Source organism: Schistocerca americana, chromosome 8 (genome assembly GCF_021461395.2).
Source record: "Schistocerca americana isolate TAMUIC-IGC-003095 chromosome 8, iqSchAmer2.1, whole genome shotgun sequence".
Taxonomy (NCBI): domain Eukaryota; kingdom Metazoa; phylum Arthropoda; class Insecta; order Orthoptera; family Acrididae; genus Schistocerca; species Schistocerca americana.
The window spans coordinates 469384178-469400460 of NC_060126.1; the positions used below are offsets into that span (position 1 = coordinate 469384178).

At 40.6% G+C, this 16283-nt stretch overlaps 1 non-coding gene across 1 annotated transcript; it reads left to right on the top strand.

Annotated features, from left to right (window-relative positions):
• Nucleotides 1-14877: 14877 nt before the first annotated feature.
• Nucleotides 14878-14984, top strand: LOC124546261. The gene has a single exon (XR_006967672.1). It is a non-coding gene; the product is annotated as a U6 spliceosomal RNA (small nuclear RNA).
• Nucleotides 14985-16283: the final 1299 nt, after the last annotated feature.

Below are 16283 nucleotides of genomic sequence, written 5' to 3' on the forward strand. Positions count from 1 at the left end.
GCAGTTTTTAATCTATGACATACTGTCTTTTAGCGGTGTTTTGTTTTGACAGACAACGAATGTTGGGTAATGCGATTCCCAGATTTTCTGCTCAAATGTTTTAACCATATGTCCCAGCTGTGATTTTTAGTGCCACGAAACGGGTAGTGATCCAATAATAACGAACTAAATACGGCTGAAGCGGTTATTAATAGCCAAGGTGAATACTAATAGCTGCGGTTGCCTCACCTAAAAGGCTGTCTGTTATTATTTATTCGAGTTAGAAACAAATAAATACGTGGTAATTGTCGTTAAAGGCAGATGAAAGAAAGAATTATCAAGCTGTACTACCGTTGAGCCAACTAACTGTTTCAACCGCAATGGGAGTCGCAAGCAGGACATAGCTGACAATCCATTTTTCCATTGCCTTTGCTTCACCACAGTCACAGTTGGCCGTATTCGCAGGGAAATGACATTTCTGGAGATCACTCCTGGAACTTCCAACACAGAACAAAAACAGTTGAGTGACCTCCACACCATGTATTCATCCCGACGTGGGACCGTTTCTGAGGGGAGAAGAGAGACATAGTTATTCTAAAACAGAGATATCCACAATTGTTTCCTTAGGAGTAGGGCAAATAATGAATAAGAAAATAGGAACGCGGGTAAGGTATTATGAGCACATTACCGTAGCCAAGGCGGGCACGAATCTAACACACCAGAATCGATGATGAAGACAATGAAAAAATATATGATGAAATAAAGTAGTATTTCAGATGGTTAAGGGAGAGTAAAATTTAATTCAGATTGGTGACTGGAATTCGACAGCAGGAAAAGGAAGAGAAATAAAAATGGTAGGAAAAATTAAATGGGGTATAGGAAAGAAAGAGGAAGTAGCCTGGTAGAATTTTGAACAGAAAACAGTTTAATCTTCACTAACACAGGGTTTAAGTATCATGAAAGAAATTTTTCTATATGTGGAAGGGACCTACGTGATTACTCTGCTATTCACAATAAAGTGCCTGGCAGAGGGTTCAATGAACCACGTTCATGCTGTCCCTCTACTGTTCCACACTCTAGCGGCACGCGGGAAAAGTGAGCACTTAAATTTTTCCGCGCGAGCCCGGATTTCTCGTATTTTATCGTGATGATTATTTCTCCCTACGTAGGTGGGTGTCAACAGAATGTTTTCGCAATCGGAAGAGAAAACTGGTGATTGAAATTTCACGAGAAGATCCCGTCGCAACGAAAAACGCTTTTGTTTTAATGATTGCCACTCCAATTCACGTATCATGTCTGTGACACTATCTCCCATATTTAGCGATAATACAAAACGAGCTGCCCTTCTTTGTACTTTTTCGATCTCATCCGTCAGTCCCACCAATTGCGGATCCCACACCGCACAACAGTACTCCAGAATATGGTGGACAAGTGTAGTGTAAGCAGTATCTTTGGTAGACCTCTTGCACCTTCTAAGTGTTCTGCGAATGAATCAATGAATCGCAGTCTTTGGTTTGCTCTACCCACAATATTATCTATGTGATTGTTCCAATTTAGGTTATTTGTAATTGTAATCCCTAAGTATTTAGTTGAATTTACAGCCCTCAGATTTGTGTGACTGATCGCGTAATCTAAATTTAGCTGATTTCTTTTAGTACTCATGTGAATAACTTCGCACTTTTCTTTATTCAGGGTCAATTGCCACTTTTCACACCATACAGATATCTTATCTAAATCATTTTGCAAGTCGTTTTGATCATCTGATGACTTTACACGACGGTAAATGACAGCATCATCTGCAAACCCAGCTAGCACTCAAGCTTATTTCAAGGTGGATATTGAGTTTAGGTTCAGTTGAAAATTCAAGATTGAAAAGTCAACCTGTTACACAGCTTATTTCAAGCTGGATATTGAGTTTAGGTTGAGTTGAGAATTCAAGATTGAAAAATCAACCTGTTACACAGTTTACATCAAGCTGTAAAAATTTACCTCGAATTAAAATAATTTTCCCAAGCTTTGTAATTTCTCTGGAAGGCTGTACAGCAGATGCGCGCACAGCATAGCTTCCGTAGACGTCCACGGGAAGCGCCACAAGCGTTTATAAGCCTTGCACTGACCGTGCTACGTTTACGGCCATTTTACCTTTGTAGTAAGCGTTAATGATTGTTGACTGTTGTGAAGTTTGTTTTATACTGGAAAATAGTTCGGTAAGTGTGTGGCGTCTCCTGCCTCACTGCTACACCGGGTCTGAAGAGGAAATATAGTGTATTACGGATACGTTGGTGCATTTTTCTCTGGTGGTACGTTAATATTACAAATGTTAAATATTATTACGTAACGTAAACAAATATCATATTCTTTTACGTAGAAAAATTGAGCCTGGATGAAAGTGAAATGGATTACCAGCTAAGAATACATATTACAAGTTGTTCAGCAAAAAGAGGTCATTTTAAACTAGCTCTCTAGTAGCTGAGCACGAGATCACTTTCAACTTTTAACATTTTTTGTGTGTAGGTATGGCTAACATTTTCTTTTACCTGTTACAGGATCATTATACCGGCAGAAGTCAGCGATATTTGATCCTGCTCTGGTCTGTGTGCTGGGGCTCTAGGGGCTTCAGAATAATTAAATTTAAAAATAAAACAATTTTAAACACTTTGAAAATAAAATTTTTTAAAAATACATGTCTTGATAATTTTTTCACGCCATTTCCATTCTGATATTTATTTAATTAATTCGGTTCAATAAATTCAGATTAATAATTATATAGCATAAAACAAGCTGTAAATACCAGGCTGTATTCCACGTGTGTAGATACAGCTGGAACCAAACTTGATAAGTCAAGCTTGAAATATAGCTTGAACTCTGCCAACTTTGATGTTTATTTCAAGCTTGAATCCAACTAACAGGTCTGAATATTCCAGCTTTGATCAAGCTTATATACTTGAACTTTACATCTGGAAACAAGTTTGAAACTGGCTTACTGTGCTATCTGGGAACAATCTAAGACGGTTACTCGGATTGTCTCCAATGTCGTTAATATACATCATGAACAATAGATGGATTGTATAATAGTAAGAAAGAGATTTTGAAACCAGATTTTAAAATTTAAAGCCTTTCCAGTGGAAGACGTGAACTCTGAATATATTTGTTCCATTGCAAAATGGTAGGGAAGGAAGAAGATGTAACTTTGATGAACAGTAGGAACCAGAGGTGTTGAGAGTTTCAGAGAGAACATTAGGCAATGTTATACTGAAATATGGGACAGAAAGCTAATGGCTAATCTTAAGGGGCGAAATAAGGAAGGCAGCTGAGGATTATTACATAAGAAAAGGCATAGCAGAATCCCTAGATCACATAGGATATGCTGAATTTAACGATCGAAATGAGAAAATATAAAAATGCCGCAAATGAAGCAGGCGAAAGAGAACAGAAGCGAGATTCACAGAAAGCACAAAATGGCTAAACAGCAATGTCTACGGGATAAACACAAGACTGTGGAAGCTTTTTGAAAAGAAAATTAAAAAGAGATATTAGAAACAAGAGAAGCATCTGTATGAATATGAAGAGCTCAGATGGCCAAGCAGTCCTAAGCGAAGACGAAAAAGTGGAAGGAATGTACGAAGTGTCTATATAACGTAAACAGACTTGCGGACAATATTACAGAAATAGAAGATGAAGCAGGCGAAGATGAGGTGGAAGAGATGATACTACGAGAAGAATTTGACAGAGCACTGGAAGAACTATGTGAAAACAAGAAATGGTTAAAATGGCTCTGAGCACTATGGGACTTAACTTCTGTGGTCATCAGTCCCCTAGAACTTAGAACTACTTAAACCTAAGTAACCTAAGGACATCACACACATCCATGCCCAAGGCAGAATTCGAACCTGCGACCGTAGCGGTCACGCGGTTCCAGACTGAAGCGCCTAGAATCGCACGGCCACACCGGCCGGCGCCTATGTGAAAACAAGGCCCCTCGAGTAGATGACATTCCCTGAGGCTTAGTGTGATGTTTGAGAGAGCTAGTCATGACAAAATTGTTCCACCTGGTGTGCAAGCTATAGGAGACAGGCGAAATATCCTCAGACTCCAGGAAGAGTGCTTTTATTCCAATTCCAAAACAAGAAGGTGCCAGCAGGTGCAAATACTACGCAGCCATTAGTTTAATAAGTTATAGTTTCAAAATAATGGCAAGAATTATTCACAGAAATGGAAAAAATATGTAGAAGCGGTCATCGCGAAATGTCGGTTTGGGTTCTGAAGAAATGAAGAAGCACCTTATGCGATCTGTTCCAACGACTTATCCTAGAAGAGAGGCTGAAAAAGATTTATAGAAAACTTTTTACAATGTTGACTGGACTAAGGTATTTTAAATTTTGAGGATAGGTGGATTAAAAAGCGGGGAGCCAGAGGCTGTTTACAACTTGTACAGAAAGCAGAATGCAGCACAAAAGTCGAAGAACATGAAAGGAGAGCTGTAGTTGAAAGGGAGTGAAACATTCTAGCCTATGTTCACTTTCATTTGTGTTTGGTTCAAGACCATCATGATAGCTTGAGGGCGTGGTACTGATGACAACTTAAACGATGATCATTTCCATTATTCCATCTCGTGTCCAGTATGCTTACTCCAGCTGCTGCGTTTTCCTGCAGTAACCTTGCCTGTCCTGTGCAGTACTGAAAGGAAAGCATTATTAACAAGATTCTGCTGTCTTTCCTTAGACGTGTCACCAGTGAATTTGTTTTCCCTGAAATTGCGGTTTATTTTGGCCCATGCCAGCTCTATCGGATTTAGATTGCAGTTGTAGCGCGGTAATCGGACTATTTTGCTTCCTCTGCTCTCAGCGATTTTATCTACGACGTACGCTTTCACGACTAGTTTGTTTTGCTTTTTAGGCAACAGTTCAGTCTTCCTTACTGAGTCATTGCAATTTATTTGCCTGTCTCACAACCACTCAAACATCGTAATCCAATAATCATATTTATTAGACACTCTGTGGAGCTTCCTGTCGTAGTATGGCGTGTTATCTATAGATCACAGAATTTGGTGGGATACAGGAACCACCATATCTGCAACAGCCCTCCCCTCCCCCCCCCCCCCCCCTCCTACCCCCACCACCTACTCCGCCGACGTCCGGTAGCATTGTCAGTTTCAAGAAATTCGCAAGTTAGTGAAAACAGCTTCTTGCATGAAACTTCCTGACAAACTAAAAGTTTATGCCAGACTGGCTTCCCAGGTTCAAGTCCCGGTGTGGCACACAGTTTTAATTTGTCAGGAAGTTTCAAATCAGCTCACACTCCGCTGTAGGGTGAAAATTCGTTCCAGTTTCTTGCATCTTGCTGCAAGTACTTGCCGGATTTGTCACTTTGTGGAAGTTTTTCTCCAACTTGCAAAAGTTGTGTGTGTTTAGCACTGATGCGAAAATGTCAGTTTTGAAAACGAGGATGGCACAATGACAGATGGGCCGAAGCAAATGTATCACTGGTACACTTAAACGAATATAATTGGCACCACCTGTCAAGGAAGTGCGAAACAAGTTTACCAATCAATTTGTCTCGCCATAATGGAAAGCGGAATGGCAGTATAGACGTCTTTAAATTTTAGATGATGTCTTAGAGCTACCGTAAACATAAATGCATTACATTTGTGATAAAAGCAGTAAATACTGCTTCCAAACTCGAAAAGTAATTAAAGTGCAGTCTCTTGGTGAGATACTGCGCCGCATTTTTGATTCCTGTTATCGAATATTTGATTATACAGTAGACAAGAGATGTTCGAAATTTGCATACAACATCCTCACGTTTTTGATTGACATGAAATGCTCTGATTTTAGTTAATTGAATAAAGTTTCATGGTAACATCAATATGTACTCCTCTAACATTTTTTCTATTTTTGTTTTTGTGTTTCATCATGATTCTTATTCATTAATAATAACGCAACAGCAGTGAAGACCGCTTTGGTTTTTAAGAACAACTGCACTTCTGCGACAACTACTTGTAGAAAGCTCCTGAAATAAACTCGCCCCAGTGACTCGAACAAGTAAACTTGATTTTGTTCTAATGCAAACGCTTCAGCAAGTGCTTACAGAAGTTACTTGCTAGCAAACACAAGCCTTTCATAATACAGTACTTCGCGTCCAGGGGCTGCTTCACGTTGGCAGCGCTAGGAGACAAATTAATAGTTTTCAAGCGGAGCCGATTTTCTCCGCTCCTGGCAGCACTAGCGCAGTCGTCAAGCGATCATGGCCAAATAGTACTTCCTCACAATTACAGCAATACCACAAAGAGTAATGTACGTACGTGGTACACCTAAGAAAAGAGTTGTTAATAAAGATCTCGTTGCAAATGTCCTCATCATAATGCTAAAATTCTTCTTCTTAAAGTATACCGTGTGGTGTGGAGTACCTTGTGGTATCGTATCATTATTCGATCCATAATTTGAGATGGTCTTCAATGGTCCTCGCCACGCACGAAGATAAGACTGTCGGTCGGTATTATTAGCCTCTCGCTCGGCTTTAGCATTGAGACTGTGATCTGGATACATTAGTCGTTGGGAACTATTTTACGAATTCAAATTCCATTGAATAAGCTGAAAAGATTCCGGCGTTTATACGGCCACCACAACTGAATTTTTGTTGTTTAATGTGTGCAGCTGGTAGCACTATGATATCCCCGAAGTCTTCCGTCCACTCATGTAGTAGGCTACCTCAATTTGCCTTTCTATTAAGTTTCGTGACAGACCTTAACTTAATAGGGTTTTGCGCTATGTTCTCGTTTTCGATACCTTTTTATTTCAGCCTATGTCCTCTTGTAGATGAGAAAGTTTTCCTAAATAAACCTATCTCTATATGTTTTAACGAAAACGTCCTAACAATTATTCGTCTCGAATCTACAGCCCCTTCTACCAAGGGGCATGATCTTAAGAGTTGTTCACAGCTGTTTCCCGGGTTTATGAACAATAGAACTGCTTTGCAAGTTGTACCTACCATGTTATCGTAGTTCTCTTGGTTTTAGGGGGTGAGACGTCTTCCGTGACTTCGCTACGTAGATTTCTGTAGCATGTGGTCCATTTGCTTAATGAATATTTCGCATAGTATCCGGTATGTACATCAATACTGCATTTTGTTCTCTTTAGCACAGGTCGTAGGAAAAGTGTCTTTGATGATTAAGTTACGCAGAAATTCTACTTTTATCGTTGTAATTGTGGGAACACGAAAGCTCGTCTTACAACGACCAAACAAATGCGTTAGCAAAACCATGAAACACATACGATTTGTGACCAGCGATTCTCTATAATAACCAGTGAGCCAGAGATATAATTTATTTCCCACCTTCATATGTTGACAGCACTGATACAAAGAATCCGTGGAAAAGCTGTTTACAGTTTATATTGATTTTTGCTTTAGCGATGTCTCTGTGTTAGATAAATTTTCCTGTAAGTGTCCTGATTGCTACTAAAGGTAAGTTATAAAACTATAGGAAAGTAATACTCGCTAAGGGATTAACATCTGTACAGTTACAGTGTTGTTCGATGAGTGTTATTTCGTTAATACAGCTAAATACGTACTCTACACACCACTGTGCATTGCATGACAAAGAGTGTACCCCATGTTAGGGTTTCTTCCCGTCTGATCCACGTATGGAGCGCGGGAAAGGAACGTTCTTAAATGCCTCTGTGTGCTGTAAAGAATATCTCTAAATTCTTCACTTTTATGATGGTTGACACGTTGTAACTAGGTTTTCGTGGCGTAATTTACGTTTACCGCCAAGAGTCTACCAATTCATGTTTTTCATTTCCTTGACGTTTTCCTGCGAATCAAACAAAACACAATTTTGTGCTACCCTTCTTTGTAAACATAAGTTTCACTGCTAGCCGTGATTGGTACGGGCCCCAAAAACTTGAGAAGTTCAAATGGCTGAGCACTATGGGACTTCACATCTATGGTCATCAGTCCCCTAGAACTTAGAACTACTTAAAACTAACTAACCTAAGGACATCACACAACACCCAGCCATCACGAAGCAGAGAAAAGTCCCTGACCCCGCCGGGAATCGAACCCGGGAACCCGGGCGTGGAACGCGAGAACGCTACCGCACGACCGCGAGCTGCGGGCACTTGAGAAGTGTTATAAGATGGGACACACAAGTGATTTGTAAGCAGCTTCTGTGACGAAGCAAGATGGGATAGTTTTAATTCTGCTCCTGTTTTGCCATCTGTCTCCTTAATTCGTTTTGTTATTTTAACTGCTTACCATTAACATACGTGAATATTATCTGCATTTCCATAGAAGAGAAAGATTGGCCTTCATTGTTAAAGAATATAACACCAGGTCTAATTTTGTGCTTAGTTTTATGCATGTAATTGATTTTCTAATTTATTTTGACGATTCCTAGTTAGTATCTTTCCCTATAGGTTGTTTTGTAACTTAAATTCTATTGTTGACATATGAACAAATATAAATTGTGTAATAATTGTAAACATTTGGAAGACGAAATACTAGTAATCTTAAAGTATCTGTTTGGCTCTATTCGAAAACATGTTAGCAAAACCAGCTCTTCATTAACTCCAAAGTAATTAACAGTTTTGTCAAAAGTGTTATTTGCCTAACTATGTTTGTTAATTTCACGATTTAAACAAATAATTCGGCTTAACCCTTGCGGTAGAAGAAACAGTTAAAAAGACGGAATTTTTCGATGTGTTCATTTAATTTAATGAGCTAAGTTTTAACCGTAATTTCTGTAAATTTAATTTCGAACAATGTAGTTTTAGGACCTATTATAGTAAGGTCCAATTTTTGGTCACGAGAGAGTGAGTCCACGGCTGAGTTTCAGATGAGTAACCTGTGCTGATTAAATCAACAAAAACAACAACAATGCTTCAACTTTAACTGTGGAATAAGTGTTAAACAATTAGGCCATGTGTTAAAACAGTAACACTGTCTGCTCCATACGTACTTGATTATTCTTCAAGAACCATGAACTTTTTTGGTTAGGTTATACTGCTCGTAGATGTTGAACAGTTTACTGTTGTAGCAGTTTGTGGAGGTTCGCCTGCAAACAATTAACGAGGCTTATGGAAAGTTTAGACAGTAGTGCTATGGCCATACATATACAGGGTGGTCCACTGATAGGAACCAGGCCAAATATCTCACGAAATAAGCATCAAACGAAAAAACTACAAAGAACGAAACTCGACTAGCTTGAAGGGGGAAAGCAGAGGGCGCTATGGTTGGCCCGCTAGATGGCGCTGCCATAGGTCAAACGGATATCTACTGCGTTTTTTTTAAACATAGGAAGCCCCTTTTATTACATATTCGTGTAGGACGTAAAGAAATATGAATGTTTTAATTGGACAACTTTTCTCGCTTTGTGATAGATGTCGCTGTAATAGTCACAAACGTATAATTACGTGGTATCACGTTACATTCCGCCAGTGCGGTCGGTATTTACTTCGTGAGACATTACCCGTGTTAAAATGGACCGTTTACCAACTGCGGAAAAGGTCGATATCGTGTTGATGTATGGCTATTGTGACCAAAATTCCCAACGGGCTGTGCTATGTATGCTGCTCGGTATCCTGGACGACATCATCCAAGTGTCCGGACCGTTCGCCGGTTAGTTACGTTCTTTAAGGAAACATGAAGTGTTCAGCCACATGTGAAACGTCAACCACGACCTGCAACAAATGATGACGCCCAAGTAGGTGTTTTAGATGCTGTCGCGGCTAATCCGCACATCAGAAACAGACAAATTGCGCGAGAATCGGGAATCTCAAAAACTTCGGTGTTGAGAATGCTGCATTAACTTCGATTGCACCCGTACCATATTCCTATGCACCAGGAATTGCATGGCGACGACTTTGAACGTCGTTTACAGTTCTGCCACTGGGCACAAGAGAAATTACGGGACGATGACAGAGTTTTTGCACGCGTTCTATTTAGCAACGAAGCGTCATTCACCAACAGCGGTAACGTAAACCGGAATAATATGCACTATTGGGCAAAGGAACAACCACGATGGCTGCGACAAGTGGAACATCAGTAACCTTGGCGGGTTAATGTATGGTGCGGCATTATGGGAGGAAGGATAATTGGCCCCCATTTTATCGATGCCAATCTAAATAGTGCAATGTATGCTGATCTACGTAATGTTCTACCGATGTTACTACAAGATGTTTCACTGCATTACAGGATGGCGATATACTTCCAACATGATGTATGTCCGGCACATAGCTCGCGTGCGGTTGAAGCGGTATTGAATAGCATATTTCATGACAGGTGGATTGGTCGTCGAAGCACCATACAATGGCCCGCACGTTCACCGGATCTGACGCCCCCCGGATTTCTTTCTGTGGGGAAAGTTGATTTGCTATCGTGATACACAGACAACGCCAGACAACATGCGTCAGCGCATTGTCAGTGCATGTACGAACATTATGGAAGGCGAACTACTCGCTGTTGAGAGGATGTCGTAACACGTATTGTCAAATGCATTGAGGTTGACGGACATCATTTTGAGCATTTATTGCATTAATGTGGTATTTACAGGTAATCACGCTGTAACAGTATGCGTTATCAGAAATGATAAGTTCACAAAGGTACATGTATCACATTGGAACAACCGAAATAAAATGTTCAAAAGTACCTACGTTCTGTATTTGAATTTAAAAAACCTAACTGTTACCAACCGTTCGTCTAAAATTGTGAGCCATATGTTTGTGACTATTACAGCGCCACCTATCACAAAGCGAAAAAAGTGGTCCAACTAAAACATCCATATTTCTTTACGTACTACATGATTATGTAGTAAAAAATGGGGGTTCCTATTTTAAAAAACGCAGTTAATATCTGTTTGACCTATGGCAGCGCCATCTAGCGGGCCAACCATAGCACCATCTGGTTTCCCCCTTCAAGTTAGACAAGTCTCGTTCTTTGTAGTTTTTTCTTTTGACGCTTATTTCGTGAGATATTTGGCCCGGTCGCCATCAATGGACCACCCTGTATAACAGTGTATTATTGGGAGGTTGTGATCAGCTGAAGTAAAAGACTGTGAAAGCGAACTGAGCATCTGTCGGCTACATTATTTATCTTTGTCAGTGTCCAAATTACAAACACCGTTTTTCAGCCAGCGTAGCAACGCAGTACGTCGACACCGAGGACTACATAGCGAAAATAAATAAAGCAACTGGAACCGCTACATCTCCTTTGCAGAGGGACTTCATTTACCCAGTGTCCTACGAATGAAACGAAGTCTCTTGCCTGCTTTACTGCGGCTGAGCCCATCCGTGCTCATTTAATTCCACATCTCGACCAAGTGTTAGATCTGTCTATATCATCGTCCACATGATTATTCCGCAATTCACAAATAAGTGACTGGCAGAGGGTTCATCGAACCACTTTCGAGCTATTTCTCTGCACTTCCACTCTTGAATGCCACGCGGGAAAAACGAACAGTAAATATTCTGTCCGAGCTCAGATTTCTCTTATTTTATCACCAGCACAGGTGGGCGTCGACAGTATATTTTCACACTGAGGAGAAAATTGGTGATTGAAATCTCACGAGAAGATTCAGCCGCAACGAAACCCGCCTTTGTTTTAACGATTGTCATCTCAATTCGCGCATCATCTCCGTAGTTCTCTCTCCCCTATTTCGCGATTACACAAAGCGAGCTGCCTTCCTTTGAACTTTTTCGTTGTACTCTGTCAATTCTATCTGATGCGGATCGCACACCGCGCAGCAATACGCCATGAGAAGGCCGACAAGCGCGGTGTTGGCAGTCTCTTTAGTAGCCCTGTTGCATTTTCTAAGTTTTCTGCCAATAAATACCAATCTTTGGTTCGCTTTCCCCACAACATTATCTATATGATAGTTCGAGTTTAAGTAATTGTAATCCCAAAGTATTTAGTTGAATTTGCAGCCTTTAGGTTTGTTTGATTTATCGTGTAACAAATTTAGCGGTTTTCTTTTAGTACCTGTGTGGATATCTACACAATTTTCATTGTTTAGAGTCAATTGCCACTTCCCGCACTATACAGAAGATATCTTGTGTAAATCATTTTGCAATTGGTTTTGACCTTCTGATGACTTTACACGACGGTAAATGACTGCATCATCTACACACAGTCTAAGAGGGCTGCTCGGATTCTCTTCTATTTCGTTTATGTAGATCAGGAACAGCAGACAGCCTGAAACACTTCCATGGGGAACAGCAGATAATCTGTTTTACTCGATCGCTTTCCACTAATTACTACGAACTGTGACCTTTCTGACAGGAATTCACGAAACCAGTCGCTCACTAATTGGCACGCAATTTGACTAGAAGTCTTTTACGAGGAACGGTGTCAAAAGCCTTATGGAAATTTAAAAATATGGAATCATTTTGACGTTCGCTGTCGAAAGCACTCGTTATTTCGTGAGAATAAACAGCTAGTTGTGTTTCACAAGAAGGATATTTTCTGAATCCATGTGTCTGTCAATAAATCGTTAACTTCAAGATAATTCATAATGTTGGAATACAGTGTATGTTCCAAAATTTTACTGCAAATCCACGTTAGTGATATGGGCCCGTAATTCAGTGGGTTACTCCTGTTTCCTTTTTTGGGTACTGGTGCGACTTTAGCAACTTTCCAAAACGACTTTCCAGTCTTAGGTATGGATCTTTCGGCGAGCGAAAATGGCTCAAATTGCTCTGAGCACTATAGGACTTAAACATCTGAGGTCATCAGTCCCCTAGAACTTAGAACTACTTAAACCTAACTAACCTGAGGACATCACACACATCCATGTCCGAGGCAGGATTCGAACCTGCGAGTGTAGCGGTCGCGCGCTTCCAGACTGTAGCGCCTAGAACCGCTCGGCCACTCCGGCCGGCTATGAACGAATGTCTCCTCACTATCAGTAACAGCAACAATTAAGGATACCCCACGCAGGGTCAGCGCTACTCGATTTCCCAGGACTCCAGACATACCGTTCTCCTTTTATGCTCAGTCCGACATTGGTGCCAGTATTGTTGCCAACGCTGGACCACAATCCCCTTGCGCACTACGCCACGCTGGTAAAAGCGGCGGTTTGAAAAAGACGTAATTTTTAAGTCAAGATTATGTCGCAATATACTTCAAAATCACTTCCCCCTTTTTTAACTTCGTCAACATTTCGGGAGGAGTTTGAACTCACCCGCCCTCCCCCTCCGGCTACGCCAGTGATTACGAATAACGTATGCTGGATTGATTACATAATAGTGTTGTCGGGAAAGTATACCAAAAGCTGCGATTTACTAGAAGAACGCTTAGAAAATGCAACAGACTGCTTACACTACGCTTGTGGGCCCTCTTCTGGAGTACTGCTGTGTGGTACCAGCATCGGATAGGATCGACGGAGGACATCGAAAAAGTCCAAAGACGGGCAGCTCGGTTTGTACTATCGCGAAATAGCGGAGAGAGTGCAACGGATATGATACGCGAATTGGGGTGGCAATCATTCAAACAAAGGCGTTTTGTTGCAGCACCACCTTCTCATGAAATTTCAGTCACAAACTTTCTCCTCCGAGTAAGATAAATTTCTTTTGGCAACACCTACACATGGAAAAATGATCGTCGTAATAAAATAAGAGAAATTACAGCTCGCACGGAAAAATTTAACTGTTCGTTTTACCCACTCACTGTTTTGGAGAAACAGCTTGATGGACCCTCTGCCGGGCACTTAATTGCGAAATTGCAGAGTAGTCCTGTTGATGTAGAAGAAGCACATTTATTTACTTCCACATCGTACTTCGAATACTTAAACGACCCTGTTACTTCTTTTCAAAAAGGTGGTTTTCTCTCCTCAGCTGTTGTATTTTAGTTTTTAGCCGTCTGTTTCGTGTTTATCTGTATCGTCTAGGTCAAGACTGATCGTCTAGGTTCGACTGGTCTAATTTAATTTTCTTCCGAGATAAAGCTTCTATAGCAGACAGCGTATTTTCTTTTCAAATCGGCGATTTCTTGCTTATTAATAAATGCAAATCTATTTTACAAAAGCATTACTGTTGTTGCAAAAATGAAACATTTGTCAAAGCCATAGAAAAGGCGATAATACATTAAAACGTTTTTTTCAAAGAGGATAAATGTCTGCCAAGTGTACTTGGTCCTCGCTAGTACTTGCAACTTCGGAGGCACCTCCATGTCAATTTGGAGCTTTTTGCGATAGCAAAAAATCACCCTTTAAAACCCTAAGAGATAATTTTCTTAAGTACCGTTCATAATATTCGGAAAGGAGATGATCTCAACAAATCATTGCGTTATTCACATTAACAAAATAGTTCTTTTCAACGTGAAACTCATTTGTGGGTAGTTCTCTCATCTTTTGGAAATCGATAGTGAACGACATCTGCAGTTTCATTTGAAGCACTTTATCTTTCAGCAATAGCACGATGATTTCAGCTTTTGCTCATAATACTACAAAATCACCAGCATGAAGAATAGCCAATAAGCGACTGCATTCTATTTATTTCAACGCAGGGATTTGGGAATTTGCTTGCATTAACAATGTACGTGTTTTCGCTTCCTGCAATCCTAATGACGGAACGGCAGACTGCGTGTGCACGCAATTTGGCATGCCCTGCCTGTGTACCGGCAGTAGTTCACGCGGCCGTCACGAGATGGCAGGAGATGCGAGACATAGCCTGTGAGTACGGGCAGTACAAACAGAAATTTAACTTGTTGTTTTAAACAATGTTTATGTATAGGCTTAATGACCGGTAAAATAGACACCAAAACGTACGTCCCTTGAAACCACATAATATTTCCAAGCTAACCATCAGTTTAAAAGATGTTTAATGGAACAAAATTTACGTATCGAGTAGAATGTATTTTGAACCGTTTCTCCGTCGTATATATACAAAATACTTGCAGTATACGAATGTACTTGCTTCGGCAGTACATATACTAAAATTGGAACGATACAGAGAAGATTAGCATGGCCCCTGCGCAAGGATGACACGCAAAATCGTGAAGCGTTCCACATTTTTTGACAACTCTTATTTTCTTGTGCAGCTTCTGTAGAATAAATGATAAAGAAGCTGCAGGGTCATCAATAGTATCTATTCTTTCGAGAACAGTTACTGTCTTCATATATATAGTTAAAGGCTACCCAGTTATTGACCTTCGTCTGAGCGAATGCGCACAGGTTGCCCAAACTCTTACGGGAATCGTCCCCTTAGTGTGCGCGAGTAATGAGTGGATGGGCAAACACCTATTAGGTACATTACGTATGTAGATTGTGGACAGTTGGGAAAGTGGGTCTCGCGGGAATCGTGCAAGGGATAAGTCCCTGCAGTCGCGCTCTTCAGCTGTGTCCTCGATGGCTCAGATGGATAGCTGGTTCGGTAAAAAAAATTGGATAAAGCGTCTGCCATGTAAGCAGGAGATCTTGTGTTCGAGTCCCGGTCGGGGCACACATTTTCAGCTGTCCCCATCGAGATATATTAACAACACCTGTCGGCAGCTGAGGGTTTCAATTAATTATCATGTATATCTTATTATGTTTGAGCTCAGAATATTTTGTAGAACTTTGCAAGAGGTGGATGTTAATGAGGTTGGACTGGTAGTGTTGATGATCTCTTCTCTAACTCCTTTTGTAGACAATTATGACCTCTGCCTTTTTCCTGTCACTGGGCACAGATTTTAGTTCAAGGGATCTTCGGTATACTGTGGTTAAAATGGGAGCTAACTCAGATGCAAATTCTGTTTGGAACCTGAGAGTGATTTCATCGGGCCCATGAGCGATATTAGCTGTTTCTGAACGCCACTGCCAGTAACATACGTATCACTAAGCTTCACAGTGATGGAGAAGTAAACTGGGGCAGTACTTCTGTATCTTTATTAGTAAATCAGCATTTGAAAACAAAGTTCAGTATTTCTGATTTTTCTTTGGTATCTTCAGTTTCAGTTCCTGAGTTATCCACGAGTGACAGAGTTGTCAACGGACAATCAGAATAATTTGTATAATAATTTAAGGGGTAACCATAAACAGGTGTAGTGTGGGGAGGAGTAGGGATATTGGGGAAGAATGTAGTAGAGATAACTCTTCTAGTGACAAAATGTTGAGCGAAACAGGAAAGGGGAAACTGTGAGATGGTCAGATACTAGAAACTCATCGTCTGTGGTTTCAGGCAGACGGGATAGAGAGGAGATTTCGATGCTACATGACTTGTTTGACCCCGAAGAATGGTAAGGCGAAGACTGTGCGACAGACCATGTAATAAACACCATCTTGCTTTTATGCTAATTTAAGGCAAGCCAAGATTCAATACACTATATGGATACTG